General features: G+C 42.7%; 1 protein-coding gene across 1 annotated transcript in view; it reads right to left on the bottom strand.

Moving 5' to 3' along the window:
* PALM2 (paralemmin 2) overlaps nt 1–9,674 on the bottom strand; it is a 193,295-nt gene that overhangs the window by 81,992 nt on the left and 101,629 nt on the right. The window lies entirely within an intron of this gene.

The raw sequence follows: 9,674 nt of genomic DNA, 5'->3' as shown, positions 1-9,674 counted from the left end.
CAGGAAGGTACTTTGGTTTTGACCTGAATTGTTTTTTTAGGACTGTGGTACCATACTGAGCTGAACCTGTCCTGATGCAGACTGACAGCTGCAGAGGAGAGCAGATCCCTGTCCAAACCTGAGCAGCCTCATGTCACTGACACGTAGGGTGTATCAAACTCTTGTTCATAGATTCTTTTACATGAGTAGTATCCAGTTGGACTCATTTCAGTATAGACCTCTCTTTCACTGTGTCATAGCTGTGACTCTTCATATATCAGGCAGTATTCATCAGCTGAAGGACTTCTAAGGAGAAGCATGGACATTGTCCAAGACTAACTCCAATACCTTGTAAACTGGAATTTACCTCCCCCTCCAAATATTCTTTATAAGCCATTGATGACATTTTAAGGTCACATGCCACTCCAGTTGCTTGACCTTGCTGGCCAAACTTTGCAACATGGTATTTGTTCAGGAGTCCTAATTGCAGCTCTGGATGTTGATTATGTTGGAATTTCTGGTAAAGCTCTGCTTTATCTGGCCTTGAACTCATATTTTATGTTGTTGGTTTTACAAAATATCTTTGATTTATTTTTGTTTAATTTTTTAAATACCTCTTGGCAGTACTCTCGATATCCCGTGTCAAGTGCTTTTTCACCTGTAGCAACAACAGGTTATAGCAGATGCCATGCAAGCCTGACTTTGAAATGGTTTTAATCCATGTGCATTTGCTGTTTAATTTCTCCCTCTGACTCCACTTATTACATCCTATCTCTCCCCCATCTGTTTAGCTGCCCCTCTACTTATCTGTCCCACCAAGTCAGTTTTCAAATTCTTGCAGCAATCTGGCACTGGGACTTGATTCCTAATTGTCTTATGCTATAGAGTCATATATCACTTCAACCTACAAAGCCTATATTTGTACATGTCGTTGAGCATGTTTTACATTTGTAACATGCTGATCTAACTGCTCTGAATGCCCTTCGTTGTTGATTTGACCATATCATTCATATGCTATGTTCTTGGATAGCTATAAACATTTTTCCAACACACTGAGGTTCCCTGTTACTATTAATTTTCTTTACTATAGTGATACATGTGCCAGCAGACTATTTTTGTTCCTGAATATGCCTCCTTGGGACTTTTTTTCAACTGCAATTCCTCAATAAAAGCTGAAACAGCTTTACTTTCATCAGCCACGATTCCTGATTGCACATCCAGTCTTTGTCTTCTGTGGACAACTAGCTGGGATTTGCATCCTCTTTTGCCTTAGGATTCACATACTGCAGCAGTTTATAAGCCCCGTGGGGAAGGTGACATGCTTTTCAGCCTGCAGATTTTTAACAGAAGAGGCTAAGACTTGCAATGCCCACTGGGTGGCTCCAGACACTGCACCTTGCTCCTCCTCACAAGGTACCTCAGCCCAGTCAGAGCTCTGCAGAAAAACGTGTAAGTGCTGACTACTAGCAAGAACGACAGGGCAGACCCTGGGCTATAAGACATGGTGCACCAGATACATAATTAATGGTTACTAATGACCATTTCCATCACGGTACTGCCCAGAGGTCCAGTGGGGGGTGCCTGTGCAGGAGGAAACATTAAGCATTAAATTCCACCTTCCGCACTTGAGGCACCTGCACTCAAGGGAGAGGGATGGGTTTACACAGCAGATGGAGGGGATGCCCTTTCCTCAGTCACTGCATGGTGGGGCTAAAGGAGATGATGCTCTGAATCTAGGTGACTTGTTTGACTCCTGCAGTTACACAGGATGAACCTGAGGCTTTGGGAGAAGGGAGCTACTGAGGACCTAGAACTGCAGTGGTGCCTTCCCTGGCTCTGCAAGCACATGTGTGTGATTGTGTGTGTGACCTGCATGTTCTGGCCTTGCCAGGCGCAGACACAGCACGGAGAGATAGGTTTTGCAGGGAAGAGGGAAGTCCTCTGATTTCAGGTGAAGACACAGTAAATAATCACTGTCAAGTACCAACATAATAAAATCCATCCAGGCAGTTGCTCAACCCTACGTCTTCTTTTTGTAAATATACTCCAGGTTTGTAATCTCTTTCAAAATTGTGTACATGCATCCACCTCCACACAAACATCTTTCTTTTACGTAACAATTTTGCTTTTTCCATCCACCAGGTGCTACACAAACTGTAGAAGGAGCTGTTTTGCCAGGACTGCCCTGTGGTAGGGCCAGTGTACAAAGCAAGCCAATCAAATAGGCAATGCCTGCAAAGATAAGCATACAGGGAAAGCAATGGTGACTAGTCCTTTTTGTTTTACTCCAGGCAACAATCCAATTTGGCCCATGATTAAGACTCAATTGAGATGTAATGAAGTCAACAATTCCTACTCTTTATGCTATACCACAATTTACTGCTTCAGGAAGCCCCTGTCAGTTCTACTAGGCTTAGAAGATGTGTGAAGATCTCAGAAGACTTTGGACACAGAGAGAGTGTGGTGATTAAACACATATGATAAATGCATGCATTATGAAGAGATTTCCCCATGTTGCAAACAGCATCACACGGAGAGTCATGTGAATTTTTAGCTTTGAAATGTTAAAACCAAAGAGGCTCTGAAGTTTTGCACTTGATAACCTATCATTCGGTCCCATCTAGTATGGCAATAGAAACGCAGCCTTGTGTAGGAGCTGCAATGATAGTGAAATTACATTTTTTGTGCTGAACCTTGCCCAGGGGTGGTAACTGCCCCTTTCATTTGCAGCTGTAGCAAAAGATCTACTGTATTAAAGGTTTTAATCCATTTAGAATCTGATGCCACTTTACAATGCATTATTAGCTTCTCTAATAAAGGTTTCCTTGAAAACCTGCTTCTGTCTAGGGCTGAATTTAACCCTTTGTGTCCCTTCCTGCTGGAGGAACATGTTTCTTAATCTATAGCATACTGACACAGACAAAATGTCAGAAGCACTTGAGGTGGGAAGTTCCTTGATATGTTGAGAAGGGGCTTTGGAATTTCTTCTGTATCTTTCTCTTAAGGTAGTCAAATGTCTTTATCAATGTCCAGATCTGGTACAGAAATGTGAGGAGAGCAGACATAGATGGATTGTAAGGAGTCTGTACTCAAATTGAACAGTCATTACTTGTGCCCACTTTATAAGATGCATAGGCATCATTAAATAACTGCAAACTGGCAATGCCCAGGAGTTGTGGAAGTTCCTGAGATTGCTACTCCTAAACCCAGAACACTAGCATTTAGGAACTGTTAAAGCACCAGAATGTCATTCTCCTATTTTAAGTACAGGTCAAGTTTCAGAACTGAGGTAGTAAGCTGTGTTATTAAGTGTTTGGGTTTTTTGTTGTTGTTGTTGTTGTTATTTTGGTTGGTTGGTTTCCTCTTTTTTAAATTTAATGTTATTATTTTTTAAAATTTATTTTTTTAATGCTACATCTGAATGTATTCTACCACATGTAGAAACTTCAAACCCATTGCCACCCAGGAACTCTTAACTCATTTCTTTTCTAAGTTCATTCTGCAGGTCCTGAGGGATTCTCTAATCAAACCACAGAGTGGGTTCCTTTGGAAAGATGAGATTTCCTGTTGTTAAGGCTTTTTGCCTGGTTTTGTTTTGATCCCTGTTTTTCTAAGAAATGTATCACATATGAAATGCACCCCAAAAAAATTATGGGAGGTGAAGAATGTGCTGTTTTGGAAACCACAGTGCTTAGGGGCTGCCAGCACTGGAATCTGTGGATCTTCAGCAGATGAGATCTGATACTGATGAGTCTTAGCAGAGAATCAGACAGAGGGCTTGGGAATGAACAGCTGCTCCTGCACAGAAAGTTTGCTCTTCCCTTAAAGGTGAGCAGAATTTGGAGAAGCTGCCTGGCTATGAGATATTTTTCCTGTTTCCCCCTGAAAGAGCTCACTCAAAGCAACTGGTCATATGGGCAGCACGTGGAGGCAGACTGAGGGGCTTGTCTACAGCTGCATCTGGCATTTTAGGTAAAACCCAAAAAAGCCAAATACACGATGTTCCTGATTATTTTCTCCATCTGCCATAGATGTGAAAGTTGCAAAACATTCACACTGATGTGGACCATGCACTTTGAAGACACACTGTTCTCTGCAGTAGCATATGCTTCAGCAACTGTTCATATCTCTCTGGAGGATAAGACTGAAGGGAAATAGATGAGATCTTCCTCTGTAGAGACTTAAGGCACCCGTGGTCCTGGTTTGCACTGTCTGCTATAGGGGAGGTCTGAGCATCTGGTTCTGACATCAGATGGCCGTTCTTTTGAAGAAGTGCACTAGAAGACTACTAGTCCCAAGAGAGACTGAATGATGGCCAGTGTTCCCAGTCTGAGACATTCTAAGATTTTATCCTGGGAAGAAGAAGCAGGAAACAAACCTTGGCATAAGAAATAAATGAAAGAACAGACACTGGGAGGAGAGAAGATGCTAAAGGTGCAGCAGCCACAACAAACTCAGCTGAACCACAAGTCTGCATTTGCTGCACTGCAATGAGAAGAGGCTTCAGTGTAGATGCTATCTAACTTCAGAGATCTTTGAAGCACTAATAGTCTATTCATAAGGTAGTATATTAGTAAGATTTTATTTTCTGCATATCAAATCAGTTTGGTGAAGGGTTTTTTCTCAGGGCCAAGACCAGCCCCTCTGACAATACTCAAACCTGAGCATTTACCTGGAAAGCTTCAATTGCAGAAATGGAAGAAAGGGACAATTCTTTGGAGAAGCCTTGCTCCATTTTGGATCTGCTTCTACTTAGATGAAGACTTTTGTCTGACACCCAGTATGTAGACATACTTAAGGTCAAGCACAAGAGAACAACGAAGAGCCTTACACAACCAAGGCACCATTTGCTTGAGAATCGTGGTGTCATCTCTCTTCTTCCATCACTAGTCACTTCTCTTGTGTAAGCTTACAGTCAGCATCTCTTTTGGTCCACCAAGTTAAGTGCTATTCTTGGATGGAAGATGTGTTTGTCCTGCAGTCTTTCTCACAGGCATCTTTCAGTTCAACTTTTCTTTAAAATACTTTCCAAGGTTTTCTAAGTATAGAAGAAGAGCAGCACTCTGAGATGGGAGCTGCTGGGTGGGAGGGAGTTTTGACAACTACCCACATCAGCAAGACAACAGCAACCAGGAAAGATAGGTGCTTATCCCAGGAAAAAGCTCATGACCTTTGGTCTGAAGCACAGACCTGCCCCTGCTACTGTTAACACTGGAGCTCTGTCTCCATGCTGGACCAACACAGAAAAGCCTTCTCCTTGAATTGACACAGCTGCAGCTCACCACCAGTATGCATGAGGGTGAAGCACTGGACAGCCTCAAAGGGCTTTTGGAAACATGAGGAGCTGGGTGTGCTGACAGCTGAGCAGCCCTCACTAAAGAACAGGGGATACACGCGCAATTTGGCTGCTTTCCTGCATTGCTTCAGCCCCAAGGGCTACCACAGTGCCTAAGTGCCAGAAGTGACTCTTGCATGTGCTTTTTGGAATCCAACGTCTACTGCCCTAACCCGACTGGTCCACATGTCCAAAAAGGGCACCTCCTCATCCAATGTCAACAGATGCACTGTTGATTACTGCAGGACTGTGACACTTCACTGAGGATTTAGCTCAGCGACTTTCTCTCCTAGAGAAGCACACGTCCAGTCCTGGTATCTCATGCCAATGTCCATCATCAAGTAGGGAGATATGTTGCCATAGAGTATTTCATGTTGGCATGCTACACAAAAGCTTCAGAGCAAGAAAAACTCTTCATTTTTTGTAGCACACACAGGCCGCCAGCACATACTAAAATGTAATCTAGTAAACCAAAACATTTTGGGGAGACTTTCAAATGTTGTGAAGGAACAGCAAGCTTTGGGTGGAGTGCTCTGCTCTATGAATGCTGCCTGTTAATGCCCAGTCATTGAATGCCAACTTTCCATTCACTGTTGCAAAATAACAGCCTGTCATGCAGTCAAAATAACCATGGGAGGCATGCAACACATTCCAGAGCTTATTTCACCTACAACATACTATCAGAAATGTGTCTGTGGAAGTTCTCTGGGTGGCTGTATCCATGTTCCAGGTCTGTATTTTTGAGAATGAGTCTAAGGGAATGGAAATGTTTTTCATTCATTTTTCACTCCATTGGTATCATTTACCCCAGATCTAGGGGAGATGCAGAAAACAGGACATCACTTTCTCACTGAGTGACACAGGGAAAGAAACTCAGAAATGGCTGCCCTCCTCTAACACTGACCCAAGATCTTATGGAGAACACAAAAAAAACTAAACTAGCTTTAAAGCTTCTCTATGTCTAGGGGCAGTTTTTGCTGAGAGGTATCTTAAATCCCTCTCTGGCTTTACTCTGCCCTTGATACAATGGTACCACCAACCTTGCAGCAGGGTTTCAAACATTTAGTAATGCAGCCATGCCTTTCCATCCTTCCCACTACTGACACATTTCCAGAACGCTTAAGACTCAATGAATATTGAATAAGGGATCCAATCTTCTTTTTAAGTCCACTAGACCAGCCACCTTTCTAAAGAAATACAAGTCACAATACCAGGATTTTTACATGTGGCATTCTGAAGACTCAAGTCAGTCAAGCAGAAATGTTGGACAGAACTTGTTTCAACTCTCCTTATTCTATTTCCACTTTGCATTCTTAAATACAAAAACTGTCTCTTGTGTTCACACATTTCCAAATCTCTAAACATAATAAACTAATGTCAACTATCAGATCATTCAGTCTGCAATCCACTGTCACATGGTTCATATGCCTGCATCTTGCCTTAATCTTGCATATCCTGTTGGGTTTTTTTAGCTTGTATGTGCACCTTGTGCTTCTGTGTCCTCCTGATGGTAATTACCAACATACTGATATAATTTTATTTGCATTTAATTCTTTGCTCTGATTTATCTCTGCTTTTGTGATGCTGATATTTTTTTAGTTGCTTGGCCCTAAGCATACAGAAATGCTGACTAATATAGGCCTTCCTTTTCCCAATGCTCTTGGAGATCAGGGTGCTCTTTAAATAATTTCACTTAACTCATATCTAAGTTTACTTATATGCAAATATTATTGCAAGCTACAAGCTAAAGTACATGATATCTTGTATCATGATAACATACAAGTATAATAAACAAACATAATCTGCATTTTTGCTGCCTCAGCTGAAATGAAACACCTCCCACAGAAAGAACTGGCTACACTAGCTTAACAATAAACACTGGAAGCATGTGTACACCTTGCAAAACATCTGATTTTAGTGGGAAAGTCACTTAAAACTGAATTAGAAAAAGCAATACTGAAGCATTTGCGGTAAGTGCAAGGCCTTCAAGAACATACACAGATTCATAGATAGCCAAACCACTTCCCTGAAGTAGAGATATTTGCCTTTTCTGGACAGCACAGACCTACATGATTCCCCGTCCTCACTTATGAACATTAGTCTCAAACATCATCTCCTTTAGTTTTTTATTCACTTAGCTTGTCAGACCTACTGTTTATGTCTGGCCTGCAAATACATTGTGCAGTGGATATTCATGCAGTAAGTGCAGAGGTACAAGAAAGGGACTTTCCTGAGCACTTCAGGGTGAGCAGAGGAAGCAGAGCTGCTCCCTGTGGTGATGATGGGATGCTCTGCTGCAAGAGGAAGGGTGTCTGCATGTTGCCCCTTGTTAAAGCTGGGGAACAGATGCTAGGAGAGACTGGACATTGGCCACACAATGCAGTGTGACTCCAATAAATACCCAAGATCTGCGGCACAGTGATCATACAGTCCCCTGGCACCCACTCTATGATTGGTCTTGCAGTAGGTTTCTATCCTCCTGGTGAACCAGTTTAGCCTGTCCTCTCTAGTCCTCGCTAGAGACTAACTGGCCTGTAGTTCCCTGGGTCTTCTTTCCTTCCCTTTTTGAAAATGGGGGTTTTTCAGTCAGTGGGAACTTCACCAGACTGCCATGACTTTTCAAATATGATGGAAAGAGGTGTTGCAGCTTCATCTGCCCTTTCCCTTAGGAGCCATGGGTGGATCTTGTCAGGTCCCATGCACTTGTGCACTTTCAGGTTCTTTAGACGGTCTCAAACATGCTCTTCTCCTGCAGTGGGGGGTCTTCCTTTTCTCAGTCTCTGCCTTTGCATTCTGTGACCTGGACAGTGTGGCCAGAGCCCAAACTGGTGAAGACACTGGCAAAAAAGTTGTTCAGTACCTCAGCCTTCTCCATATCCTGCTTGACAAGGTCTCCTCTTTCCTTCAGGAGAGGACTTACATTTTCCCTGTTCTGACTTTTACATTGATGTACTTGTAGAAACTCTTATTACCCTTGGTGTCCCCGGCCAGGTTTAACTCTGTCTGGACTTTAGCTTTCCCAGCCTGGTCCCTGGCTGCTCGAACAACTTCTTTGTCTTTCTCCCAGGCTACCTGTCCCTGCTTACACCCTCTGAAGACTTTCTTTTTTCATCTTTTTACATTTCAGGAGCTCTTTGTTTATCCATGCAGATCTCCTAGCACTCTTGCCTGCATTCCTCTTTTTTTGTGATGCACTTCTCCTGGGCTTGGTGGAGGTAATTTTTTAATATTTAATAGTGAACATTTCTCTCCCATTCCCACGAAGCAGATCCCTGAAAAGGCTGAAATCTGCTCTTCTGAAGTCCAGGGTCATGAGCCTGCTGTGCACCCTCCTTGTTGCCCTACAGATCCTGAATTCCACCATTTCATGGTCACTGCAGCCAAGGCTGCCCTAAAGCTTCCCATTGTCTACCAGGCCACCCTTGTTGGTGAAAACAAGGTCCAGCACAGCATCTTGCTGTATGTCACCACAGATGTAAAAGAACAATACGCATCCTCAGATCAGTTTTAATTAATAGGGATCACAAGACAGAGACCAGTAGTATGAGGCAACTCTTATATTCTTACTGATTTATTACTTCCACACAGAAGCCATTTAGTGTTGGCCGAACTTAGGGTGGGTGTGCATGTGTATATCCTCAAATAAACATTCTCTGTGATTTCTCCAAGAAATTTCACAAGAAACCTGGCACAAGGCAAATGGAGTTCACCAGATGCTAGGCTAATACGTCAGCCTTTTGGACTGTTGGTCCTACTTGCTTTTTCCTGTCACTTACATATCTTAGCTGACACATTTGTAAAAGCTCTGGTGCCAAATTTGACCAACTTTTGTTAATTTTCAGACATCTGAAAAATTCTATATTTATATAGCCTAAGTGGCAGAAAAAGCAGCTCTGGAATTTGTTCTGTGATAAATAAAAGCATTTGCCTTATGAGTTTTGGAGCTCGCTGTTTGTATCAAAATAAAGGAAAACACAAAAAAGAGGACAAACATCAGCTCAGACTGCAACAGGAAACTGATAAAAGGAAATAATTCTGATGCCCAAGCCCTGCTTCTGAGAGCAGGATCTGCTGTTGCATTTTGAAAAGTTATTTGCACAAGTGAAAAATGAGCGCAAAGGAGCGTTGCCCCTCTTTGAACTCCCCTGGCTGCAGGAGGTGTAAAGCAATGGAGAATCTCTCAAGTGCTGCTGGAGTCACACACGTGCATCAGAAGGGGGAACTCAGCCTCCTTTTTAGCTGCCTTGTGAGAGAAATTAACCAAAGTCCATTTGACACAAAGATGCCATGATGGCTCCACCTGGAAACCATGGAGCTCTGGGCCTGTTTGGCTGTATCTGTACCTGCCTCTTACGCTCTT

This window comes from Chaetura pelagica, unplaced genomic scaffold (assembly GCF_000747805.2).
Source record: "Chaetura pelagica isolate M959 unplaced genomic scaffold, ChaPel_1.0 scaffold145, whole genome shotgun sequence".
In the NCBI taxonomy this organism is placed as follows: Eukaryota; Metazoa; Chordata; class Aves; order Apodiformes; family Apodidae; genus Chaetura; species Chaetura pelagica.
The sequence above is the reverse complement of the archived record's forward strand: the minus strand, read 5'-3'. Positions and strand labels throughout refer to the sequence as shown.